Source organism: Eretmochelys imbricata, chromosome 23 (genome assembly GCF_965152235.1).
Source record: "Eretmochelys imbricata isolate rEreImb1 chromosome 23, rEreImb1.hap1, whole genome shotgun sequence".
NCBI classification, from domain to species: domain Eukaryota; kingdom Metazoa; phylum Chordata; order Testudines; family Cheloniidae; genus Eretmochelys; species Eretmochelys imbricata.
In genome coordinates, this window is record NC_135594.1 from 11,301,556 (window position 1) to 11,329,552 (window position 27,997).

General features: G+C 59.4%; 1 long non-coding RNA gene and 1 pseudogene across 1 annotated transcript; one reads left to right on the top strand and one right to left on the bottom strand.

Moving 5' to 3' along the window:
- The window catches only part of LOC144279313 (uncharacterized), a 284,264-nt pseudogene that overhangs the window by 97,169 nt on the left and 159,098 nt on the right, over positions 1-27,997 (bottom strand).
- LOC144279073 (uncharacterized) lies at positions 20,165-27,994 on the top strand. The gene is made up of 3 exons (XR_013348643.1): positions 20,165-20,383; positions 26,429-26,526; positions 27,835-27,994. It is a non-coding gene; the product is annotated as an uncharacterized LOC144279073 (long non-coding RNA).

Genomic DNA, 27,997 nt, shown 5'->3' on the forward strand with positions numbered 1-27,997 from the left:
CCACGAGCCTGCTAGAGCCAGAGATGCTGCTCCTCCCCAGAGCCTGCTACAGCCTCCCCAGTGCCACCGTCTCTATCGCTCCCAGCCGCATGGCACAGGGCGTCAGCCCCGGAACCTGCTGAGCAGGTCCTACCAGGAGGGCGGCTCCTTCTCCCTGCCTGAGTCCCATGCTCACTGCAGCCACGGCTGGAGACAGAGCTGGGGAGCCAGCCAGGGGCAGGAGGGATGCAGGGAGCCCAGTGACTGCCCTAGAGACCAGAGGGGCCCAGACACCCTCACTGAGTCAGCCCCCCAATCCACCCCCCTGGCCCTGACTGCCCTGGGGTCATGGTCAGAGCCTGATCTCTGCGCCCCCACAGTTAAACCAGAGCAGGCTGCAGGGATGTGGGGCGGCCTGGTGACAAGGGAGGGCACAAGACCTGGGGTCTGCTGCAGGACCCTGCCTCAGTTTCCCCATCTGTACAGTAGGGATAGTGACCCTGACCTCCTTTGCAAAGAGTCTGGAGATCTACTGCATACGAGCAAGGGATTATTATTGTTTAGCCGGAGGATCAAAGGGTGAAAGACGCCCTACCATAGGAGCCAACTCTGTGTAATATTTTGTAATTATTGGACTGAAACATTTTACTTTATTACAAAATACTAATCGGAACGTTTCCTTCGAAGGAGGGGGAAATGTTTCATTTTGAATTTATCATTTTGATTCTTGTCATTTCAACTCTTACATTACATTGAAATCTGAATTTTAATATGACAGCTAGATATTACTGTATATTACAGTTTAATCTTCAAAATTATCAGAATGCAACATTTTGTTAATTTAATTACTGTGATATCTGTATTTTAAATTATGAGGAAAGCCCCATTTTGATCATATAGAAACAAATTTCTGTGCCATTCTTGAGACAATCCAACATTATCCAAATGTTTCGCTGCTCCTGCTTTGACATCTTTCAGCATTTCCATTCCAAGAGAATTCTGAAACATCGGCTTTTCATTGGCATTCGGGCTGACAACAGATTTCGGAAATGTCACGTTTCCCTTGGAGCAGCCATTCTGCTTTCCAAAAAGAAAAGGAGTACTTGTGGCACCTTAGAGACTAACCAATTTATTTGAGCATAAGCTTTCGTGAGCTACAGCTCACTTCATCGGATGCATACTGTGGAAAGTGTAGAAGATCTTTTTATATACACTTGATTATCATACACATTGTAAGGAGAATGATCACTTTAGATAAGCTATTACCAGCAGGAGAGTGGGGTGGGAGGAGGTATTTTTTCATGCTTTGTGTGTATATAAAAAGATGTTCTACACTTTCCACAGTATGCATCCGATGAAGTGAGCTGTAGCTCACGAAAGCTTATGCTCAAATAAATTGGTTAGTCTCTAAGGTGCCACAAGTACTCCTTTTCTTTTTGCAAATACAGACTAACACGGCTGTTACTCTGAAACCTGTCATTCTGCTTTCCGTCTTTCCCTGCACATAGAGTTATAGATCCCAAGGCCAGAAGGGTGATCTAGGCTGAGCCCTGTACAGCACAGACCAGGGAACTCCCCCAAAATCATTCCCAGAGCAGATCTTTTAGGAAAAACATCCAATCTTGGTTTTAAAATTGCCAGTGATGGAGAATCTATGACTGGCACTGGGTGCATGGGGTGGCCCTGTTCCTCTTGCTGTCCTGAAGCCAGCCCTGGTTGGTAGAGGTGCCTGAATCTGGCCCATCCTGCAGCACGGTAACCGACCCGCTCCTGTTGTGCCCCTTAAAGCCAATTGTGGTGCCGTACATGGGGCCTGCCTCCGTTTCCCCTCACTTGTGAAGCAGACTTTCAGGTACCAAAAAGTGACCCCTTTGGAAGGGACCAATGCAAACAAAACTTTCATCCCAATGTCCCTAGGAGGCTGTGACAGGGGGAAGGGGAGACTCTGCAGGCGTGGGGCTGTCAGTTACATTTCCCTGTCCCAGATGGTCCACCCTAAAGCCCCTTCACTCCTGGATCCTGGTGACAGATAAACACCGGCTGGTTTGGCAAAAGCTGTGCTGTGTTTCTTCCAATCCCTGCAGAGTGCGGTGTACTTTCCAGAGGGAAAATCTGCCCCTGCTGAGCACCAGTATGGAATCCACACATATATGCCAGGCTCCAATCTAGAACCCCGTCCCCCTACCGAGTGTGTTACAGCTTCCAGTCTAGAACCCCTCCCCTTCTGAGTGTGTGCTGGGCTCTGATCTAGAACCCCCTCCCCCTACCGAGTGTGTAACAGCTTCCCATCTAGAACCCCGCCCCTCCTGAGTGAGTGTCGGGCTCCGATCTAGAACCCCCTCCCCCCTACTGAGTGTGTAATAGCTTCCAGTCTAGAACCCCACCCCTCCTGAGTGTGTGCCAGGCTCTGATCTAGAACCCCGTCCACCTACCTAGTGTGTAACAGCTTCCAGTGTAGAACCCCGCCCCTCCTGAGTGTGAGTGTGTGCCGGGCTCCTTTCTAGAACCCCCATCCCATCCCTGCGTATGCTCTAAGCTGCCTGCTAGAACCTCTCCCCAGCCTGGGGTGAGCCTGGAGTGAGGATTCCCAGCTGGAGCAGCTCCATTGACATCAGGGCTGGTTGGCACCCGCTGGGACCTGCCGCATTGACTCCAGCGGCTCGGGGCTGATTGCCACCCTCTGGGACCTGCCTGACATCCCATTTCATTGCTTGGTGCTGCTGGTGCAGACAGCGGCAACCCGATCTTGCTGAGCGACAGATGGGCGCATTCAGCCTCCTGCCCTGTCCCCAGCTGTCTGTGGCCAGCCTGACAGGGTGGGAGAGAGCTGGACACATGGACAGAGATGGGGGTACTGGACACACGGACAGAGATGTGAGGCCCCAGGATGGTCTGAAGCTTGATGGCCCTTGCTCATGAGGCAGGGAATTGGCAACTTGACCCCGTCACCCCAAGCGTGAGACAAACCAACCCCACCCGGACCGGGCCAACGCTCCAGCCTGGAGTCTGCCCAGCCCTTGCCACCTCCCATCCCCCACCCCATCTTCCCCGCCCCATCCCATCCGTCATCTGCCCCAGCCCTCTTGGGACTGGGAGTGGCTGTCTCACTACAAAACCAGTTTTCCGTCTTTTGGTATTGACACCACTTCATCAATTATTGGGAGTGGACCACATCCACCCTGACTTAATTGGCCCTGTCAACACAGGTTCTCCACTTGTGAAGTAACTCCCTTCTCTTCATGTGCCAATACATCTCGATGCCTGTATCTGCAATTTCCACTCCATGCATCTGAAGAACTGGGTTTTTTACCCATGAAAGCTTATGCCCAAATAAATCTGTTAGTCTTTAACGTGCCACTGGACTCCTCGTTGTTTTTGTGGATACAGACTAGCATGGCTACCCCCCGATACTTAGAGGATGAAGGTCTACAGGGCTAACTCTGCCCCCACAGGTGACACCTGTGCTCCCCCAAGCCCATGTTGTGTCTGCCCAGAGCAAGATTCCCTCCCGGTACATCATAGCTAAGGTGAAGGGGGGAGGGATAGCTCAGTGGTTTGAGCTTTGGCCTGCTAAACCCAGGGTTGTGAGTTCAATCCTTGAGGGGGCCATTTAGGGATATGGGGCAAAAATTGGGGATCGGACCTGCTTTGAGCAGGGGGTTGGACTAGAGACCTCCTGAGGTCCCTTCCAACCCTGATATTCTATGATTCTAAGGGGCACTGGGCTGGGAGCCAGGAGCTCTACTCCCATGTCTGCTGTCTAGTGCACATCATAGACCTTGGTAAATAGCAGGGCCCTGTTTCTCAGTCCTGGCTGGCAGGCAGCTATGAGCCTCCAACCATCTCCAAATCAGCTGCACAAGGCCACTTCAGGCAAAAGTGGGACTAGAACCCAGCTCTCTAGCATGGCAGACCCCAGCCTCAGACCCAGCCTTTCACAGTGAATGTGCCATGTATATGTGCTGTTGTTAGCCTCTTTAACCATAATCACGGTCCCCTCCCACAGTCAGAGGAAGAACCATGGAGCCCCGATCACCAGTATTCTTCAGCTCTCCAGCAAATCGCTGTCTAGCCCAGGGGCCAACTGTGTGTCACGTCCCCCTCTGGGGCTGACTCCGCATAAAAGCTCCGGATTGCTCAAGTGGTAACACTCAGCCTTGTGGAGCTGATGGACCAAAGCTCACACCGGGCTGATGATCCCCGGGGGTACCTGTGGCAGTCTCTGATCTTCTTAAAACCGCCCTCCAAGTTTATTTCATTCTCCCAGGTCACAAACATCCCCTGACCCTGGCTGGAGCCCTGAGAGCCCAGAACCGATCAGTGACGGCGCCATGTGCGACCCAGCCCAAGTGTCCTGCACTGCAGCCATTTGCTGCTCAGGGTTTGGGGGCAGGGTGGTCCGGAGCCCCGCGGGCCCTCACTGCCCTTTGCTTTGCCTTCCCTTAGGCCTGGGGGGAGGGCTCACCTCTCAAAGCCTATTGCACTCTGCTGGCAAAGCTGATTCGGCAGCTGCCCAAGGACCAGCTGCAGAACATGCAAAAGGCCATTAATAATCCTGGCGGCCTGTGAAAGCCAGGCCAGGGGAACATCCCGGCTGCCGCGGTGAACGGTCTGCCCAGCGGGGCGGGGGAGCACGCCGGGTGGCGCTGGCTCCAGGGCAGCTGGAAGAGCCCCGTGCAGAAGCTCCTGGCCTGGACCTACAATAGCAGCTGCCTGATCTTCTTCACCCTCGACTCGCCCTGCGCAGGGAGGTGCCTGCGGAAGAACGGGCCCCACAGCATTGTAGATATGGTGAGCGACACCTTCCGCCCCCTCGGCAGCAACTCCAAGGCCTTCGTCTTCCGGCAGATCGACCAGGAGGTCGTGACACCCCAAAGCCTGCTGGAGGCCTGGCACTGGCTGCACTACGTGCCCCTGCTGCGCTGAGACAACAACAGCTGCTGGGACTGTGGCGGGAACGACGCCAACGCCAGCGCCTGCCTGGAGAGGAGCAGAAAGAACAGGAGGACTTGTGGCACCTTAGAGACTAACCAATTTATTTGAGCATGCTCACTTCATCGGATGCAGGCGATCATGAAAGCTCATGCTCAAATAAATTGGTTAGTCTCTAAGGTGCCACAAGTCCTCCTGTTCTTTCTGCGAATACAGACTAACACGGCTGCTACTCTCAAACCTGGAGAGGAGGTGAGCCATGGGGCAGCAACTGCACCAACAGGCGGCTTCCCTGCCAGCAGCCTCCATCATATCACAGAGCAGTGGGGGTGCCAGGGCAGGCAGCGCGGGTGGGGGGGGGATTGCTGGAAGATGGGGTACAGTTGGGTGGGGAGGGCAGGGCAGGGGGCACCATCAGGGGGATGGCAGGGCAGGGGGCACAGTTGAGGGGATGGGAGATGGCGGGGGGCACTGTTGGGAAGATTGGGGATGGCAGGGCAGGGGGCACCACTGAGGGGATGGCGGTGGGGGGGGCACCGTCAGGGAGATGGGGGGATGGCAAGGTAGGGGGAACCATCGGGCATGATGGGGGATGGCAGGGTGGGGGGGGCACCGTCAGGGGGTTGGGGGGGTGGCAAGGTAGGGGGAACCATCGGGCATGATGGGGGATGGCAGGGTTGGGGGGGGCACCGTCAGGGGGATAGGGGGATGGCAAGGTAGGGGGAATCATCGGGCATGATGGGGGATGGCAGGGTAGGGGGGGGCACCGTTGGAGAGTTTGGGGTGATCCAGGGGTGGAGGTGGCAGCTCTTTTCTTCTTACAACCTGTGATTTTGTTGAGTCGAGCCGCGCCGATCCCCCCTCCATTCTGATTAACACCAATAAAGTGTCAGAGCATCTTGGGCCCTCGCATCTCGGTCCGTGTGTCTCAGCTTTCCAGGGCGCGCGAGGACTCCCAGTCTCCCTGGCAGTGCCCCCTTCCTCAGCCCAGGCCTGGGCCCCCATTTTTTGCCTGGGGCTCTCCCTGAGCCCAAGCTCCCGAAGCCAGCTGTCATTTATCAGTCACCAGGATCCAGGACTGAAGGGGGTTGGAGTGGGTCTGGGACAGGGACATGTAAGTGAGATCCCCATGCCAAGCAGTCACACTATTGTTCTAATGCAGGGCTAATGCGGGGCAGGTTGTAAATGCCACGAGAGGTAAGAGCACAGGAAGGACCAGCCTGGGTCACAGCTGGGGCCGGGCCCCCAGGCACCACCCTGTCCTTTGGGTCTGTGACATACCAAAGTACAATCCAGACTAATGAGCAGCTGTGTCACCCCTGCCCTGCACCCTTGGGTGCCTTACAATGCCTTGCTGAAATAGCTCCCACACAGGCCATTCATGAACAGCCTCCAGCATGCAAGCCCCACCTTGAGTGTCCGTGTGTAACTACAGCCTGCCAGCAAAACCCTGGCTCTCACCAGCCCTGGTTATACTACAGGGTGACCCCGACGCACCCCCAGTGCCATATTTCCCCCAGAAAGCTATGTCCGGTGCTGGCCAGCCCTCTGCTGGACAGCACAAGTTCTATTCAGCCCATTGTTCCTATCAGAGAATAATATGCACACAACTCATCACCCCCAATGGAGTTTCCCAAACACTTCAATTTAAACACACCGGATCAGCTAAAACAATAAAATTTATTAACTACAAAGAGCAAGATGGTAAGTGAGTACAAATCAGACATGGATACAAAAAAACTAAAGATAAGATGTTTACAAATCCCTAACATAACAAACTACATCCGGTTCAAGCAAAGTTTCTCCCCGCATGTGTTCGGCAGTCTTATGACCCAAACCCCGGTCAGGAGCCCTCTCCCAGAGTCCAACAAACGCTTCCTTTGTCCCTTCCGGTGCTGTGAATGTGATGGGCAGGGAGAGAGAGAGTGGGGTGCCTTGGGGTGTTTGTCCCTCCTTTTTACACTTTCTGTCCCCCTCTTGAAAAAACATTTACAGCTGGGCACAAGGAGACATAAAATCTGTGTGGCAGGATGTTCCCTGCTGGGGGGTTTTCACCTGTTTGGCCTGTCTTTCTCTTCCCTTCCTGCTTGTTGACTTTGTTTACTGCTTAAGTGCAAATTGAGCAGCGCACACATTCCTTTGCTGAGGACAGACTTGTTTGCCGATGTCTGCCTGGGACTCTGTGCTCTGGCACATGTGTTAATAACTCCATACAGGTCTAACTTCATATACCGTGTTCCCACATGTATTTTCCCAGGACAATAATGACCAACAACTTATGAATGTTCAAGGGAGTCCTTACAAGCCAGATTTAGGACAAAGATGGTTACAGTAGCATGTAGGGTGTGATTACAGCGGTGTAGTCTGTCACTGGAGCTCCCGGTGCTGCTCAGCGACTGACGGCCTCATAGCAATGGGGCTGAATGTGTGGCTGGGGGGTGGGTTTTGGGGGGTCACACAGCATCAGGGACCCACTGAATGTCTGACACACCTGGGGAGACTGCCAGTCTGTGTGCCCCTTCTGCAACCAAGAGGTGCCCCCCTGGACAATGGGGCTGGATGGGTCATGCCCCTTGGTAGCTGTGCTGGTGCCTGGACCCTGTGGATGCTCACCCAGGGAAGGGGTTTATAGCCCAGCCCGGCTGAGCCGAATGCTCCACCCCATACTGAGCTGCCAATGTCCCCAGCCGAGCTTCCCCCACTGGCACAACTGTGGCTTCAGAAATAAACAGCCCCATGCGGCTGTGATGGTGGCGGAAGAGCCGTGGGACTGGCAGCCTCCAGCCCAGTAGGGACCAGCCTCTGGTGGCCTTGTCTGTGGCAGGGAGCGAGGAGTGAGCAAGGGCCTCCCTCCTGAGCTCTTCACCCTTCCTCTGGGGGCAAAGGGACCCCCCGGGCCCCTGGCCCCAGCCATGTGCCCCCCTGGGAATCTGGCTGGGATCCAGGTTAGAAGGAGGGAGCAGGGCGGAGCAGGGGTCCCCAGTGGAGCAGGAGGGAGTAGAGCAGCCCAGCAAGGGTGTCTTCGGGGGGGATGTGGAGAGTATATCTGTGGCAGGTGGGAGAGAGCGGGGGCAGAGGGGAGAGCAGGAGGATGGGGGAGAGCAAGGGGCATGGACGGTGCACACTCTGCCCTGCAAGGGAAGGTCAAGAGATGCCGGTGTGGTGCTCTGTACCCCTTTATTCACCCGTGCACACTATTACAATAATCTTTGTACAAAGATGCTTTGGGAGGTATCGTGTGGAAATTCATAACCCGCTGGTTAATAGTGTCCTGATAAAATATGTGTGGCCACATTGTATGTGAAGTTATCAGATTGCACCGTATAGTGTGACTGAGACATATTCCAAGACTGGGGAGCGGCCAGACCAGTTCCTCAGGAACAAAGGACAAGCTGACACCTCAGCCAGGTGTAAACAAGGTCAATGTGTCATCACCTACTAAATGGCTCTTCATTGGCAGGAGAAGGGACATGGGCAAAAAATCTCCATCTTAAAAAGAAACACTTGGGGTTCCCATCCGTACAGACATGGTGTCTCCTAGACCTCAGCTGGAGCTTCTCAAAGAAGGGAAAAAGCTGTAAGAAGGAAGGGTCGAAGCCCCAAATAATTCCTACCTTTCACTCCTCCCATGGCAAGAGGGATTTTGCAGCTAACTGGCTAGCTCGGTGTCCATCAAAGGGAGCTATCCCCCCACTTTATTTATCACAGATGGGTTCATGGATGGACGGATGGATGGATGGATGGGTTCATGGACGGACAGATGGGTTGACGGATGGATGGGTTGACAAACTGATGGGTTCATGGATGGACGGTTGGATGGACGGATAGGTGGATGGATGGGTTGAAGGACAGATGGGTTGACGGAGGAATGGGTTGGTTGTTGATTGATTGCATTGCAGCTTACATTCTCCTCCCACCTTGATGACCTCCCCCATGGGCTGTGTTTGGGGCTGGGTTTTTCACTGATGTTAGAGAGAGGTTCCTGTTCTTCTCCTCGCAGCTGTGGCAGCCCTTGTCATTGCACTCGTACGGGGGCATGTTACAGAGCGTGCATCACACGCTCCATACAAACTGCTTCGCCCTGTGTCTGTCCTGACCGAACACCTCCTGGAAGGCCAAAGCGTGGCGGTCACTGTCTATGGCACCGAAGATCCTGTCCATGAGTTCCTGGATGCGATGGTCGTCCTTCAGGTCCTTCCAAGGCATGGGGCACCTGGCACTTGGTCTGGTCCCGGGCCTTGTCCAGGAGGAGGGAGACGGGGCTCACCCCATTTTGGTCCAGCCGGAGCATCAGCCACTCCAAGTGCAGAGAATGTTGGCCACGTTTGTCAGGTTTGGTGGCGACAATGTGATTCCCCTCGTACAGAAGGTCCATCTCCAGTTTGGACTTCATCGCCTGGAGCCTGGCCATGGGCAGGTGCTTCTGCAGCTCACTTGGGCTGGTGCCTTTGCACACGGACTGCAGCAAGGAGATGGCCACCGCATACTGAACGGTGGTGGGGGATGGTGACGGGGCGATACCTGGGGGAGAGAGGGGTTGGGAGAGTCTGAGCCCAGGGGTAATCACACACCAAGCGCAGAGCTAATTAACAGGAACTGTACAGACACCTCCATGGACCCCAGACATTCATCCTCCCCCTGCACCCTCAGAAACTCTCCCTTCCAGCTCAGGGTCCCATCTCCCCCTGCACCCCCAGAATGACCCTTCCCAGCTCAGGGCCCCATCTCCCCCTGCACCCCCATAAACTCTCCCTCCCAGCTCAGGCTCTATCTCCCCGCTGCACCCCCAGAATCACCGGTTATGAGGCAGTGGCGCTAGGTAACCCTCTGATTCCAGCAGACACAAGGTGTCCCTGCTGCTCCCTTTGTGGCTAGGGGAGCGGGGCAGGACCGAGACATGCCCCCCTCAGGCTGGTCACTCACTGGTGGACGTGATCCATGATGGCTTTGAATGTGGCTGAGTCGATGCTCCTGGCGGTTTCTGTCCCAAAGCAGAGGAGAAGGGACAGCAGCAGGAGTCCAGCCCTGGGCATCCATCCTGACACCTGCACAGGACCCCACAGGGTCAACAGCCCCGAGCCTGGGGCACAAAGCCAGACCCCCGACCCACATCCCCTTGTGCTACTGACAGGAGAGGGGGCAGGAAAGTGTCCCTGGGCAGAAAGGAGATACCAGGGTTTCCATGGGGCAAGAGACTGTGGGGGGAGGGACTCACTAGGGTTTCCATGGGGCAGGAGCAAGGGGACGGGGGGACTCATGAGGTTTTCCATGGGGCAGGAGAAGGTGGGGGACTCACCAGGGTTTCCATGGGGCAGGAGCAGGAGGTGCCATCACTCACTGACAGAGGATCACACCAGATTCCCAGTGATGGGCTCTCAGCTCTCAGCCCCTCTCTTTATAGACCCATTCTCCCTCCCCCAACCCCAATTCTGGAGAGGGGTGGTGCCCACTGCGGCTGTCCCTGTGCCCAGCCAAGGGGAGGCGGCCCCAGGCGCCACTCGACTGCTTTATTCAATATTGCCTTTAAAGGAAACTCCATGGGGCTGAGCCAGGAGCAATGGAGTACGCAGCAGGGACCGCTCCCGCCCCCGCAGAATGACAGGGGGCGCCTTAGCATTATCCCCAGTTGCCAGGCTGTAACCGCTGGGGTGGGACCAGCAGACAGCACCCCACTTAAACATGGGGGCAGCTCACTTCTTTCCCAGCAACTGGCTCAGGCTCTCTGCAGACTCCAGCAGCTTCACTGCATCCATCACACACAGGGGATTTGACTAGTCTTGGAAAGATTGTCTCAGCCAACAAACGGGGATGGCAGGTGGCAAGGGCCGGGGTAGATGTGGGATGGGGCGTGGGGGCATGGCGAGGGCCAGGGCAAATGGGGCCTGGGAGATGAGAGGTAGCAAGGGCCAGGGCAGATGGGGGATGGGGCATGGTGAGGACCAGGCAGATGGGGGACAGGAGGTGGTGAGGGCCAGGCAGACTCGTTTGCCCCAGCCAGGTGGGTCTGGTTTGTCTCATGCTGGGGGTGACGGGATGAAGTTGCTGATTTTCCACCATGTGAGCAAGGGCCACAAAGCTTCAGTGCATCCTGGGGCCTCGCATCTCTGTCCTTGTGTCCGGCGCCCACATCTCTGTCCGTGTGTCTGGCTCTCTCGCAGCCTGTCCAGTAGGCCACAGACAGCTGGGGACAGGGCAGGAAGCCGAATGTGCCCATCTGTCACTCAGCAAGATCAGGTTGCCACTGTCTGTGCCAGCAGCACTGTGCAATAAAATCGGATGTCGGGCAGGTCCCAGCGGGCGCCAATCGGCCCCGAGCCATTGGAGTGAATGGGGCAGGTCCCAGCGGGTGCCAATCGGCCCTGACATCAGTGGACCTGCTCCAGCTGGGAATCCTCACGCCAAGCTCACCCTGGGCTGGGGACAGGTTCTAGACGGGAACTTAGAGCAAATGCGGAGATGGGGGTTCTCGACTGGAGTCCTATTATCGCTCAGGGTTTGGACAGAGGTTCTAGGCTGAAGCCAGGTGCACATGCCAGGATGGGTGGTGTTCTCGATCTGAGGCTGTTACACATGGACATGGGCGGGGTTCTAGCACCAAGGCTGACACACACTTGGGAGGGGAGGGAGCTCTAGATGAGAGGCTGTCACACACTCAGGAGGGGGTGAGGTTCTAGATCCAAGGTTGTCACCCACTCGGGGGTTCTAGGTCCAAGGCTGTCTCACACTTGGGGGGCAGGGGTTCTAGATCAGAGGCTGCCACACACTTGGGAGGGGTGGGTGGGTGGGATGCCGGGGTGGAGGTGGTGGGCCCTTTCTTCTTGCAACACTTATCATTTTGCTTAGTCCCTCCCACCCCGTACGATTAACACCAATAAAGTGTCAGAGCATCCTGGGTCCTCCGGTTTCTGTCCGTGCATCTGGCGCCCTCGTCTCTGCCCGTGTGTCTCTCCTTTCCAGGGCATGCAAGGCCTCCCAGTCTCCCTGGCAGTGCCCCCTTCATTGGGCCAAGCCTGGGCCCCCTTCTTTTTGCAAGGGTGATCCCCATGGCTCCCCTTCTCCAGAAGGGAACCTCTGGCACCATCCACCCGCCGCGTTCTCTCCAGGGCTCCCCATGAGCCCAGGCACAGACCTCCCCCCTCAGCAGCCAGGTGCCCAAAAGGGACTGGCAGAGACGGAGCACAGCCTTTGCCAAACTAGCCGGCGTTTATCAGTCACCAGGATCCAGGCCGCACCCTGGGAAGGGGGTTCATAGCCCAGCCCGGCTGAGCGGGACGCTGCCACCCCACCCCCCGCCCACCCCGAGCTGCCAACAGCTCCAGCCCAACTTTCCCCGCTACTGCAACTGCAGCTTGAGAAATAAATGGCCCTTGCAGCCATGGTGGTCTTGTCCCTGGCAGGAAGTGCGGGGGCAGGCTGAGGCCTCCCTCCCAATCCCCTCACCCTTCCTCTGGGGGTGAAGGCACCTCCCGGCCCAGCCCTGTGACCCATGGGGAATCTGGCCAGGATCCGGGTTAGAATGAGGAGCAGGGCAAAGCGGGGGTTCCCAGCAGCGCAGGAGGGCAGGAGAGGGTGTCTCCAGGGCAGATGTGGATTGGGTGTCTCTGGCGGATGGGGGGGAGCAGGGGGCAATGGGAGATTGTCCGATACGCGGGACAGGGGAGCTCAGGATTTGGGGCAAGATCCTTGTCTGGACACAATCCTTGTCCCGCGGGTCACAGATAAGTCCAGTGGGAAGGTCTGGCGGGGCTGTGACTGCCCTCAGGGCATATCTGCTACACGGGTGGGTCCCCTGGGGCATACGGCTCCAACCGCCAGTCATCAGCAATGTCGCCTTTCCCCTGCCAGCCACAATCCCAACCCACACTCTGTGCCTGAGCCTCGCCCGCCGGTCACGTTGGGGTTTGGCCTGCTGGTTCAGGCGACCCGAGGCTCATTTCGTCCCATTTGCCTCCTTCAGTCAATCCCTCAGGCCAGTCCCATGCCCCACATCCGGGTTCTGGGAGCTGAAGACACCCGCAACAGAGATCAACCGGGAACCGGGGTCTTGCTCAAACTTCAGCCTCTGTGTTACAGACTAGGCCAGCTGCCCACAGGCTGGCTCCAGCATTTCCTCCTCAGAGGCTCCGGGGTTCCCAGTGTGCTGAGCAGCACGCAGGTGAGGGCTGGTTGGTGGTTTTTTGATGCCCAGAATTGTGCACAGATCTTGAGGGGCCGGCTCTCATGGGGCCCAGTGAGTGAGTCATCGACTGATCTTCCAGAAAGTATCTTCGCTCTCAGCAGTCCACGGCTTCCCGAAAGCTGTGCCCGCATGAGAGTCCTGATCCCAGGGCAGGGGGTTCCCATGCTGGGGTATCCGCAGGACGTGGGGAAAATTCCTTATGAACCTGCGGTGACAGCTGCAGAATCCCAGAAACGACGGTGATCCCTGTTCTTCAGGGGCTCCCGGTGCTGCCCAGAGAGCAATGGCCCATAGTGAGGGGCTGAAAGCACAGCCGGGGGGGTGGGGGGGGGTCACACAGCCATCAGAGGGGTCTGCACACCCCTTCTGTGCCCAAGTGGTGCCCCTGGGGACTATGGGGCGGGGCAGGTCTTGCCCCTTGGTGGCTGTGCTGGTGCCTGGGCCCTGCAGGTGCTCTCCCCGGGGAGGGGGTTTATACCCCAGCCTGGCTGAGCATGACACTCCGCCTTCTCCCCCTACCCCTCCATCGGGCTGGCACCATCATGGCTTGAGAAATAGGCGGCTCCTTGTGGCCTTGATGGTGGCACAAGAGCCGTGAATCGGCAGCCTCCAGCCCCCACGGGAGCAGCCTGTGGCAGCTTCAACTCCAGCAGGGAGCGGGGAGCAGGCGGAGGCCTCCCTCCTGAGCCCCTCAGGCACCTTCCTCTGGCCCCAGCCCTGTGACCCCCCCAGGAGAATCCAGCTGGCACCCAGGTTAGAACGAGGCACCAAGCAGGGTGGAGCTGGGGTCTCCAGTGGCCGGAGAGAGGTGGAGCAGCAGGGCGAGGGTATCTCCGGAAGGGATGTGGAGAGGGTGTCTCTGGTGAGTGGGGGAGAGCAGGGGTCACCGGGGAGGCCAGGGTCAGGGGGAAGAGCAGGGGGCAAAGGGGAGAGCAGGGGGCATGGGACAAAGCAGGGGGCAGAGCAGGGGCGCAGTGGAGAGGAGGGGGCACAGGGGCTGTGCAGGGGTTGCTCAATCTGCCCTGCAGCCCCCCAACTCGACCCAGGAAAGGTTGGCACATGCCAGGCACCCAGACACCCCTCACTTGACCCCTGAGGGCCCCTTCCCCCAGCCAACTGGAGCAGGGCCACAGCCACTAGCCAGGGCTCCAGGGTGCTTGAGTCCTTGGGGAGCCAGGTGCCCAGGGGCCAGCAGGGGAAATCGGGGCTGGGGCTGCTCCCCGGAGGGATGGGGTGATTCCCCATCACTGGGGCTCCGTCTTGCTCTCGCTACAGCTACGCCCAAGGCCCAAAGACATGGGGCGGGGGGGCAGGCCCAGGACGCAGGAGTCTGGCTGGATGGTCCCAGCCTCATCCTGGCTGTGGACCCCGCACTGAAGGCAGGATGCTGTCTGGGCTCCCCGCCAGCCCCCCACCCTCCAGGAGCTCCCAGTGCCGTCCCTGCCAGTGAAGGCCTCGTGGGGATGGGCTGGACCTGTGGCTGAGGGGAGGCCATTCGGGGTCAGGGCTTGGGAGGGAGGCAGTGAGCCCCTAACAACCAGGGAGCCATCAGGCTGTGTGTCCTATCTGCACCCAACCAGCACCCCCACCCCAGGGAGATTGCAAGTGGGAGCCGGGTCCCCACTGGGGCCAATGGGGGCGGGGCGGCTTGTGTCACTCAGGGGGCAGGGCTGGGGCCTGTCCTTGTGGGGTGCTTGCTCTGGCAAAGGGGTTCAGACCCCACCCCCGCACCATGCCAGGCACAGGGCGTCCCCGCTGGTCGAGCTTCCCCCACTGTCACAAATGCGGCTTGGGAAATAAACGGCTCCTTGCGGTGGTGATGGTGGATCAAGAACTGTGGGGCCGGAAGGCCTCGCTCCTGAGTCTCACACCCATGTCTGGGGGCACACGTCCGTCCCCCCACCGCCCGCATCCACAGCCTCAGCCCTGGGACCCCTTCCAGGGGAATCCAGCTAGAATGGGCTTTGGCCTGGGTCAGAACTAGGAAACAAGCCAAGCACCTCTCGCACGCCATGTACCCAGCATGACCACTGGGAGCACTGCTGCCCCCTCTCCCATTAGCACAAACATTCACTCTGCATGTGCCAGCATGGCCACTGGGAGGCACTGTAGCTCCCCATCAGCACACACAGCATTCACACTGCACGTACCAGCATGGCCACTGGGGGGCACTGCAGCTCCCCATCAGCACACACAGCATTCACACTGCACGTACCAGCATGGCCACTGGGGGGCTCTGCAGCTCCTCATCAGCACACGCAGCATTCACACTGCACGTACCAGCATGGCCACTGGGGGGCACTGCAGCTCCCCATCAGCACACACAGCATTCACACTGCACGTACCAGCATGGCCACTGGGGGGCACTGCAGCTCCCCATCAGCACACGCAGCATTCACACTGCACGTACCAGCATGGCCACTGGGGGGCACTGCAGCTCCCCATCAGCACACGCAGCATTCATACTGCACGTACCAGCATGGCCACTGGGGGGCACTGCAGCTCCTCATCAGCACACGCAGCATTCATACTGCACGTACCAGCATGGCCACTGGGGGGCACTGCAGCTCCCCATCAGCATGTGCAGCATTCACACTGCACGTACCAGCATGGCCACTGGGGGGCACTGCAGCTCCCCATCAGCACACGCAGCATTCACACAGCACGTACCAGCATAGCCACTGGGGGGCTCTGCAGCTCCCCATCAGCACACACAGCATTCACACTACACGTACCAGCATGGCCACTGGGGGGGCTCTGCAGCTTCCCATCAGCACACGCAGCATTCACACTGCACGTACCAGCATGGCCACTGGGGGGCACTGCACCTCCCCATCAGCATGTGCAGCATTCACACTGCACGTACCAGCATGGCCACTGGGGGGCTCTGCAGCTCCCCATCAGCACACGCAGCATTCACACTACACGTACCAGCATGGCCACTGGGGGGGCACTGCAGCTCCCCATCAGCATGTGCAGCATTCACACTACACGTACCAGCATGGCCACTGGGGACACTGCAGCTCCCCATCAGCACACACAGCATTCACACTGCACGTACCAGCATGGCCACTGGGGGGCACTGCAGCTCCCCATCAGCACACGCAGCATTCACACTGCACGTACCAGCATGGCCACTGGGGGGCTCTGCAGCTCCCCATCAGAATGTGCAGCATTCACACTGCACGTACCAGCATGGCCACTGGGGGGCACTGCAGCTCCCCATCAGCACACACAGCATTCACACTGCACGTACCAGCATGGCCACTGGGGGGCTCTGCAGCTCCCCATCAGAATGTGCAGCATTCACACTGCACGTACCAGCATGGCCACTGGGGGGCACTGCAGCTCCCCATCAGCACACACAGCATTCACACTGCACGTACCAGCATGGTCACTGGGGGGCACTGCAGCTCCCCATCAGAATGTGCAGCATTCACACTACACGTACCAGCATGGCCACTGGGGGGCACTGCAGCTCCCCATCAGCACACACAGCATTCACACTGCACGTACCAGCATGGCCACTGGGGGGCTCTGCAGCTCCCCATCAGCACACACAGCATTCACACTGCACGTACCAGCATGGCCACTGGGGGGCACTGCAGCTCCCCATCAGCATGTGCAGCATTCACACTACACGTACCAGCATGGCCACTGGGGGGCACTGCAGCTCCCCATCAGCACACGCAGCATTCACACAGCACGTACCAGCATAGCCACTGGGGGGCTCTGCAGCTCCCCATCAGCACACACAGCATTCACACTACACGTACCAGCATGGCCACTGGGGGGCACTGCAGCTCCCCATCAGAATGTGCAGCATTCACACTACACGTACCAGCATGGCCACTGGGGGGCACTGCAGCTCCCCATCAGCATGTGCAGCATTCACACGGCACGTACCAGCATGGCCACTGGGGGGCTCTGCAGCTCCCCATCAGCACACGCAGTATTCACACGGCACGTACCAGCATGGCCACTGGGGACACTGCAGCTCCCCATCAGCACGTGCAGCATTCACACTACACGTACCAGCATGGCCACTGGGGGGCACTGCAGCTCCCCATCAGCACACGCAGCATTCACACTGCACGTACCAGCATGGCCACTGGGGGGCTCTGCAGCTCCCCATCAGAATGTGCAGCATTCACACTGCACGTACCAGCATGGCCACTGGGGGGCACTGCAGCTCCCCATCAGCACACACAGCATTCACACTGCACGTACCAGCATGGCCACTGGGGGGCTCTGCAGCTCCCCATCAGAATGTGCAGCATTCACACTGCACGTACCAGCATGGCCACTGGGGGGCACTGCAGCTCCCCATCAGCACACACAGCATTCACACTGCACGTACCAGCATGGTCACTGGGGGGCACTGCAGCTCCCCATCAGAATGTGCAGCATTCACACTACACGTACCAGCATGGCCACTGGGGGGCACTGCAGCTCCCCATCAGCACACACAGCATTCACACTGCACGTACCAGCATGGCCACTGGGGGGCTCTGCAGCTCCCCATCAGCACACACAGCATTCACACTGCACGTACCAGCATGGCCACTGGGGGGCACTGCAGCTCCCCATCAGCATGTGCAGCATTCACACTACACGTACCAGCATGGCCACTGGGGGGCTCTGCAGCTCCCCATCAGCATGTGCAGCATTCACACTACACGTACCAGCATGGCCACTGGGGGGCACTGCAGCTCCCCATCAGCACACGCAGCATTCACACAGCACGTACCAGCATAGCCACTGGGGGGCTCTGCAGCTCCCCATCAGCACACACAGCATTCACACTACACGTACCAGCATGGCCACTGGGGGCACTGCAGCTCCCCATCAGCACACACAGCATTCACACTACACGTACCAGCATGGCCACTGGGGGGCACTGCAGCTCCCCATCAGCATGTGCAGCATTCACACGGCACGTACCAGCATGGCCACTGGGGGGCTCTGCAGCTCCCCATCAGCACACGCAGTATTCACACGGCACGTACCAGCATGGCCACTGGGGACACTGCAGCTCCCCATCAGCACGTGCAGCATTCACACTACACGTACCAGCATGGCCACTGGGGGGCTCTGCAGCTCCCCATCAGCACACGCGGCATTCACACTGCACGTACCAGCATGGCCACTGGGGGGCACTGCAGCTCCCCATCAGCACACGCGGCATTCACACTGCACGTACCAGCATGGCCACTGGGGGGCACTGCAGCTCCCCATCAGCACACACAGCATTCACACTGCACGTACCAGCATGGCCACTGGGGGGCACTGCAGCTCCCCATCAGCATGTGCAGCATTCACACTACACGTACCAGCATGGCCACTGGGGGGCACTGCAGCTCCCCATCAGCACGTGCAGCATTCACACTACACGTACCAGCATGGCCACTGGGGGGCACTGCAGCTCCCCATCAGCACACACAGCATTCACACTGCACGTACCAGCATGGCCACTGGGGGGCACTGCAGCTCCCCATCAGCATGTGCAGCATTCACACGACACATACCAGCATGGCCACTGGGGGGCACTGCAGCTCCCCATCAGCACACGCAGCATTCACACTGCATGTACCCAGCATGGCCACTGGGGGGCACTGCACCCCACATTAGCTGTGGCTGTGTGGATGGCAGTGTTGCATAATTCCCAAGTGACTCAGCTGTTCTTTATGTCCTGGGGGCGCCAAGGCTTTTCCTGTCTGTGCCAGGATCGCTCCCCTGCTGCGCCCGGCTCTGGGGTGTGGCGTGCCTGTGCCATGGCCCCACCTGGGATGCAGGGCAGGGGGGAGCAGGGCAGAGGGGGTGGCATTGAGCAGCATGGCCATCCTGCCCTGAATCTCGCTGGTTGTGCACAGCTGGGGCTGGTAGGGTATGGGAGGGGTCTGGGTTTGGGTGCTGGTTGTGGGCACCTGCTGTCCCTGGTGGAGCAGGGGAGGTGACCCCAGGGTCATAGACGGGGGGGCAGCAGGTCCCTGGGGAGTGCGGGAGGGAACCGCAGTGCGAGGGGTCCGTGAGCCACCAAATCCCAGCCCACTGGAGCATGCAGCCCCACAGCCGCACATGGCTCTTTCCAGGACCAACCCAGCCCCAGTGAGCTGGGCCGGATCCCCCAGAACTCACCCAGAGCCATCAGGGCCCTATCACACCTCGCCGGAACCTGGCCTTCCCCGCCGCCTAGACCCTCCGGCACACATCAGACAATCTGCTGCACACACACACACCAACACCCCCTGCACACACACCCCGCAACACCCTCTGCGCACATACACACACACACTCGAAACTCCCTGCACACAGACACACACACCAAGCCTCTGCACACACCACAATGCCCTCTTGCACACACACACACACACAAACACCCCCTGCACACACACATACCCCGCAACACCCTCTACACACACACCCCCTGCACACACACCCCGCAACACCCTCTACGTACATACACACACACACTCGAAACTCCCTGCACACGGACACACTCACCAACCCTCTGCACACACCGCAACACCCTCTTGCACACACACACACACACAAACACCCCCTGCACACACACATACCCCGCAACACCCTCTTGCACACACACACCAACATCCCTACACACATGCTCACAAACCCCTGCACTCCCTACACACCCACACACAACCCCCCCCGCAACACCCCCTGCTCACGCACAGCCCAACACTCCATACACACCCCAATACCCTCTCTTCCCACAATGCAGAGGCTGCCCCACTTCAGCCCAGCGAGTCTGTGGCTGGGATCCGTGGCCTGCAGGGCTCTGTGTTTCCAAGGGAGGGGAGGTGGGGCGGGTGGCCTCTGCACCATGGAGGGGGAAGGAGCATCTGGGGGTCAGGTCCCCAGAGACCCGTTGGGGTTGCCACCCTCCAGGATTGTCCTGGAGTCTCCAGGAATTAAAGATTAATCTTTAATTAAAGATCATGTGGCGTGATGTAACCTCCAGCCCGGGTCCCAGCTAGGTTCAGCCGGCGGTGAGAGGGGAGGGCAGGGTGTGGGGGGAGGCGTCTGGCCCAGGCTAAGCCGCTGTGCATTAACCCCGGAGCAGTTATGACATATCTCGAATACCCGAGCGTGATCCTCCACCCCCTGCCGCTGCCCGGGTACCGTTCCCACCCTACACCCAGACGGACAGACAGACACACGGCTCAGCATGTCCGACAACCCCAGCCCAGGAGGGGCCCCCCAGGGGGGAGCTCCAAATGAACCCGAGGGGCAGCCCCCCTGCGCCGAGCTCAAAGCGGCCATGGAGAAATGGTGAGTCCTGGTGCAGCTGCCAAAATGAGGGGTTGTGTTCAGGGGGGACACTGCCGGGCGGGGAGGGAGGGGGCTGGCACCCTGTCCAACCTATCCATGGGGAGCCACTGCAGGGAATGGGGGGCAGGGGCTCCATGCTGTGGGGGCAGGGGGGATTGATAGGGGTAGGAGTGGCAGGGCTCAGTGGGTCTGTGATCAGTGGGGCAGCAGAGTGGGTCAGTGGAGTGGGGGCAAGGAGCTCAGTGGGGCAGAGGGGCTCAGTGGGTTAGGGGATGGGGGCCTTAGTGGGGCAGGGAGGGCTCAGTGGGGTGAGGGATCAGGACTTTAATAAGGCAGGTGACTCAGTGAGGTGGGGGACTCAGTGGGGGAGGTGGCTCACTGGGGTAGAGGTTGGGGGCATTTGTGGGGCTGAGGGGCTCAGTGGGGTGGGGAGATTCACTGGAGCTTACTTAGGAGCTGGTGGGGGCAGGGGAGCTTAGTGGGGTAGGGGTCTCAGTGGATTGGGCATAGGGGGTCTCAGTGGGGTGGGGAGGTCTCAGTGGGGTGAGGGCAGGGAAGCTCAGTGGGGGCTCAATAGGGAAGGGGCCTCAGTGGGGCAGATCATCTCAGTGGATTGGGCACAGGGGGGCTCAGTGGGGTTTGGGCAGGGAAACTCTATGGGGGGTCTCAGGGAGGTGGGGGGCTCAGTGGGGTGGGCACAGGGAGCTGTGCCATTCACTCCATGCCCCGTGCCCTGGTGTGTGGGGCAGGGGCCCAGCCCAGGTGAGGCAGACAGGTGGGAGTCGGTGGGGTCCTGGCTCTGCGGTTCCCCAGGCCAGGATAGGCAGAGCTGGGCCCTCGGCTCTGGCCATGTGGTGCATGGACCGGAAGGGAACGGCAGAAGTTGGCCTCAGGCGGCCGGCCTGGAGACAGCTCTGTGGCCCCAGGGCACCCCCACGCCCCAGGAAGCAGCCAGCCCATCACCCCTCTCAGCGTGACCAACCCCACAGGGAACGTGGGGGCTTCCGTGGGGCAAAGGCCCTTCCACTCGGGAGATTGAGCCCCAGCCACGCAGTGGTCCCAGGCCCAAACCTCTCCACACCAGGCCCCACCCATCCAGCCCCAGATATACGGGGCACGAGGAGCGTGAGAGAGGTGTGTAGTGACACAGCCAGATTGGTTGGGGGGGTTAGTGAAGGGGGCTGACAGAAGGGAGTGAATGAGGGGTGTGAATGGGGAGCCAGTGCCATGGGTGTGCATTGGCAGTGGTGCCTTGTTAGAAGGTGTGAATGTGGGGGCCTCGCGGGGAGGGGATTGAAGGCAGCTAGCGGCAGCAATAGACCCGGTGGGGTATTTGGGGTTGGATGACTGGAGGGGTGTATATGGGGATGGAGGGAGGGTGTGTATGGGGATGGATGAAAGGAGGGCTGTGTATGGGGAGGGAGGGATGGTGGGGTGTGTATGGGGAGGGATGGAGCGGGTGAATGGGGATGGAGCAAGGGATAGAGGAAGGGCTGTGTATGTGGACGGAGGGTTGGCGGCAGGATGTTGTCTATAGGGAGGAAGGGGTGTATATGGGGATGGAGGGGGGTGTATGGGGATGGTGGGGTATGTATGGGGATGGATGGCAGGGTATCTATGGGGATGGACGGCAGGGTGTGTATAGGTATGGCGGGGTGTGTATGGGGATGGATGGTGGGGTGTCTATGGGGATAGATGGAGGGGTGTGTATGGGGATGGATGGTGGGGTATCTATGGGGATTGATGGCGGGGTGTGTATAGGGATGGGTGGGTCATCCCTCCGGGTGTGTCTCCCCCCCCTGGGTGCTGTCAGTCCCATCATCCCCTACTGGCTCCCCACCCCACTGTCAACTAGAGACGGGGGTGGGGCTCAGTGGGGAGCGGCTCAGTGATGATTGGAGGAGGGCTCAGTGGGGCTGGGAGTTCAGTAGGGATTGGACAGGGGGCTGAGGGGCCAGGGTCTCAGCAGGGGTTGGACCAGAGACTTGCGGGGGGAGGCAGGGGTCTCAGTGTGGCAGAAGGCTTGACCAAGGGCTCAGTGAGGGGCAGGGGGCTCAGTGGGGGTGAGGCAGGAGGGCAGGGGGCTCAGTGGGGAAGGGGGCTCAGTGGGGGTTGGGCAGGGGGCTCACTGGGGATGGAGCGGGGGGCAGGGGGCTCAGTAGGCATGAGGCAGGGGGCTCAGTGGAGGTTGGCATGGGGCTCAGACAGTTGCCGAGGGCGTTCCCATCCCCTGGGGTCAGTCCCTCGGGGTCACAGGTCAAGGGCAGTGGCTGTATCACCAAGCCTCCTCCCGCCCCCCGCCCAGCCATGCCCTGTCCCCATTCACCCCACCCCCAAGAGTTGGCACCATCCCCACAGCTGGCCTTGGGCTGCCGTGCCCATCTCTGGCCCCAGAATGTCCCTGCTCCCCCCTCCCCCCGCAGGGGAGCAGACCCCGTTGCCAGATCCTCATCCCCAAATAACTCAACAGCTAATGCTGCCGTGGGGGGTTACAGCAGGGACACACTGACCCTATGGATGCCGGGTGAGTGGGTAACAGAGCCCAGGGCTTCACGGGCATGGGAGCATCACAGCAGATGGGGATGCCCCCCTCCAGGCCCCAGAGTAAGACTGGAGACCCCCAGGGGGACAAGCCAGGACTCCTGGGTTCTATCCCTATCTGAGAGGGCAGTGGAGGTCTAGTGGTTAGAGCAGGGAGAGCAGGGAGCCAGGACTCCTGAGTTCTCTCCCAGGCTCTGGGAGGGGAGTGGGGGCTAGTGGTTAGAGATCGGGGACTGGGAGCCAGGACTCCTGGGTTCTCTCTCCAGCTCAGGGAGGGTTCCAGTAGTTATACAGTAGAGGGGGGAGGCTGAGAGCCAAGACACCTGGCTTCTCTCCCTCCCTCTGCCCCCATGTGACCTTCGGCACATGTATGCCCCCCCCCTTGGGTTGTAATTGGGATAAGGCGCTTTGCTCACGGGGCTGCCAGGAGTTATTACTATGATTTATAAATCCCCCGCTCGCGTCTCCTACGGCCGGGCTGATCCAGCCGGCGAACTGAGCGTGACGCCCAGGTGCTCCCTGGTCGGGCCCAGGCCACACCCCATCCTCCCCCATGGGGTGCCCCCAGCCAGCTCCACCACACTGAGCCCCACTGTGCCCCACCCCGCATTGGCATGCAGGCCACAGAGCCAGCTGGGCGATGCCTCCCCCGGCAGCACCTTCCACCTCCGAGGCCCAGCTAATGTGCTCGACAGGGGCGTGCCGTGACCCAGCACCTGGCACCATCTGCTCTGCCGGGCCAGGGGGAGCGAGCGGGTGGCGCTGAGGAGGCTAGTTAATTAGAGTGATGGGGTTAGCACGGCCACCGCACCCTCCCCCCAATCTGGCCTGATCACCGCAGCTTCACCTGGGACACACCCAAGGTCACAGGGGGGACGGGGGCACCATAGACCCCAGGAGTCAGGCCTTCCACTTGCCTGTCCACCTGCTAGATTCCCTCCTCTCCCCAAGCTGGGGAGAGAACCCAGGTGTCCTGGCTGCCAGCCCTCCTGCCTCTAACCACTAGACCGCACTCCCCAAGCCAGAGATTGAACCCAGGCGTCCTTGCTCCCAGTCCCCCACCCACGGCCACTCCTGCTCACACACACACTGCTTCCACCCCATCCCCCGGTGTCAGCCACCCCCTGACCCTGGCGCAGTGGCTGCTCTGAGACATGGCCCCACAGGGCAGATGCCCCTCTTGGCTGGCACCCGCCAGGACACGTGGGGACAGCTAAACTGCTACCAGCCCGGCCGCCAATGACCTACATTCGGCTCTGCCACCCCGTTCCCATGGCAGCAGGGAGCGGGCATGCCAGAGGAGGGGGAGGGAATGGAGGCTTTCCCCACGGTGCCTCCAAGAGACCCCTCTTCACCTCCACCAGCCCCACAGTGACCCCCTAGGGACACCCCCTCCACCCCCGCCTGCCCCATGGTACCCCCCAGAGACCCCTCTTCCACCCCCACCTGCCCCCTAGTGACCCCTAGGGACACCCCCTCCACCCCCGCCTGCCCCACGGTGACCCCTAGGGACACCCCCTCCACCTCCGCCTGCCCCACAGTGCCCCCCAGAGACCCCTCTTCCACCCCCACCTGCCCCACAGTGACCCCTAGGGACACCCCCTCCACCCCCGCCTGCCCCACGGTGCCTCACACAGACACTTCCTTCACCTCCTACCCCTGCAGAGTGACTGGAGCCCTCGCCAGCCCCCCAGGTACGGGCTGCTGGGGCCAAGCAGAGCTGGGGCATGTGGGCCAGGCAGCAGGAGGGCGTGGTGCTGCTGACTCAGCCCTGGCCTCATTAGCTCCGGAGAAAGGAGCCGCCGGGGTAGCCAGGCGGGAGTAACGGGGAGGCCGGAAAGGGGATGCGGGCACATGGGCATTAACCCCTCAGTGGCCACACTCCCCCTCCCCCCACCACCCTCCATTAACCCCTCCCTCACTGTCCCTCCCCGACCACTAACCAAGACCCTGGCAATTCAGGCCTGCTGCCCACCCGGCTCCAGATGTGGTGGCAACTGGATACCTCCTGACTCTCACCTGGGGCCATGCCCCACACACATGCCCCAAACTGGCAGCCACCGGGTTTTCTGGGCCTCAAACGACCACTGTGGTATAGTGGGGCTCAATCCATGGCGTCCTGAGCCCCAGCTCAGGGTTTTAACTGCTTAGCCTGGCTCATGGCTGAGGGGAGGAGGAGGGCGCAGTGAGGGGGGGGCGTTTGCATTAGCTCCAAAGGGCACCAGGATCCAGCCCCAAACAATTGTGGCTCATCAGCACCCTGCCCAGCCACCTCCCTTCCCCCTCCCCGCAGCTCTGCAGCTGCCCCTTATCTGTAACCTGCAGCCCTAACCGACTGGCAGGGCGTCCTCCCGTCCACTACCTCCCAAGCAGCCTGGTTTTGGGATGAGAGGGATCCCAGCCTGCCCCCCCCTGCACCCAACCTGCAGGTCTGGATCTTCTCTTATCAGCCCTAGAGCTCACCCAGCACCGTCCACCAGATCTCAGAGCGCTTTACAAAGGTCGGTTATTCCCCATTGTACAGATGGGGAAACTGAGGCAGGACTGGTTTACCCACTGTCACCCAGCAGATTAAGCCCAGTCCTGTGCTCTCTCCACTAGGCCACTTGCCTCCCACTAAACTGTTGTTATTATTCTGTATTAGGTGTATTATGGTAGCACCTAGGGGTTCCAGTCATGGCCCCCATGGTGCTGGGCGCTGTACATTATTTATTAGGTGTATTATGGTAGTGCCTAAGAGCTCCAGTCATGGCCCAGGACCCCACTGTGCTAGGCACTGTATATTATTTATTAGATGTATTATGGTAGAAGTAGAATCTCACCTCTCCCTCCCCCCCACACCCTAATCATGGCCCAGGACCTCACAGTCAGGGAGCAGGGGCGCAGGGAGGGACCCCTCTGCACGGTGGTGATAAGTTCCTATGTGGGGCATCCCTTGCAGCACCAGGCTCCCCATTCCCACCAGCCCCGGCAATGGGGCGTCTCCAGCTTCGCCCAGCACCAGCCCTCTGCTGCTCTTGCATGGCCCTGGCCTGCTCTGAGCGCAGCACCCTAAGCCTGTCGCCCTCCCTGTGCCACGGCTCCCCCAGCCCCAAATGGACACCATGCCGCACCCCTGGACAGGCTGCAGGGGGTGGGGTGTGTCTGGCTAATCTAACCCACCCGCCAGCGCTCCCCATACGCACACCCTGCAACCCTCCCCATAGACACCCCTTGCAGATAAGGGTTTGGCTGGAGGGAGTGTGGGGACGAGATAGGAGCGGGGGGTCATCGGTTTCCCAGCCTCTTGGTTCAGCTTTTAGGGAGGTGGGTACAAAGGATACTGGGCTACATGGGCCCTGGGTCTGATCTGCGGGTCAGGGAGGGAGCAAGGTACCAGGGTAGATGGGCCTGTGGCTCTGATCCAGGGGACAGTATTCTGGGCTAGATTGGTCCATGATCATGAGCCAGGCAAGTCCCCCCCCCCAATTTAATGACACCACCACCACCCACATTTCTTCACAGCGTGAGGGAGAACGGGGAGGAGTCGTGCAAGGAGCTGATGGAATCGTACCACGAGTGTCTCCGTGCCCTGGGCATCAAGGTCTAGCAGCCCCCACACAGTGAGTTCCCCTCCCCCAGCCACATAGGGAGGGCAGGGGGAGCCCAGGGCTGGGATAGCAGGGGGGGTAGTGCTGTGCCCCCCCACCCTGCACCACTCCCCTAAGCCCCTTCTTTTTCTCGGATGCCTCCCTGGGCAGCCACAGAGGGCCACAGCACCAGCCCAGAGCCACATGCCCACAGCTGAGTCTCCTCTCAGCCCCAGAGCAGCCTGTGCTTGAGTTTGGCTTGACCTCCCCAAAGCAACCCCCACCCCCAGAGATGCAGGACAGCTCCCGCATCCCAGTGCATTTGAGCCCCCAGCAACAGTTGCCAGGCGACCGTCTCCCCAGTGATGGCATTGAAGGTACCCAGGTGCTGGAGCTGGTTGGCATGTGGCTGCTGGTCCCATTGGCCGCACAGAGCGAGCGCCAGGTTTGCAAGAGAACATTTTTGAGTTAAAGGGACAATTTGCTTTTGACTTACAATTGAAAAAGTTAAGAGGCAGCTACAGTCACACCCTCGTTCACATCAACACCCCCAGGTTGACTTTACACCCCTGGTTCACATCCACACCCCGTCATTCACATCCACACTCCCTGGTTCAATGTACACCCCCTGGTTCACACCTACAACCTCTCCTCGTTCATATTCACACCCTTAGTTCACACACACAATTCCTGGTTCAATTTACACCCCCTGGTTCACACCTACAACCTTCCCTGGTTCACACACACACACACCCCTACATCACATTTATACCCCCTGATTCACATGGTGTGGAACTGCAGAGAAGGAATAGACAGTTGAAGTCCTCATGCACCTGTATAAGGTGTTCAGTGTACTCAGAGCAACCCCACTGTCCATCTCCAGCTTCTGGTGACGGATTTCCGTGCGTTTACACAGACTTGTTTGTGGCAGAAGTGGATTTTTTAGATCATGTCTCACACTTTATATTATTTTGTTCCCCCATTTTCCATCCCAAGCTCCTTCTGATGCAGAGCATCTCCATGTTTCCAGCCCACGGTCCATTTTTGCCCCACTGTGCTTAAAGGGAGTTTGGAAATAGAGCACCAGGCTTGGGGCAGTGGGGAGCAGGGGGCCTGGTGGGGTGGGAGGGCGCTGCCCTGCCCTGCTGGCTGCTCCAGGCAAGTGGCAGTCAGAGACGGGGAACATGAAGGGACCAGGGTCTTTCCCCTCCCCTCACCAGGTTCAGTAGTTACTTACTTTTGGGGATGGGTCCTGCTTTTGAGCAGGGGGTTGGACTAGATGACCTCCTGAGGTCCCTTCCAACCCTGATATTCTATGATTCTATGATTCCTCTCTTGCAGGTGCTGGCGTGGCCAATGGGTGCAGGGTCACCTGGCGGAGCCCGGCTGAGAGGGTGAAGAGCCACCAAGACACTCCAGCGGCCGTGGAGGGGGCAGCTGCTCCAGATTCGGGGGGGAGGGAGGAGGATGGGGGGCAGGGCTATAAACTGGCAACATTTTACTT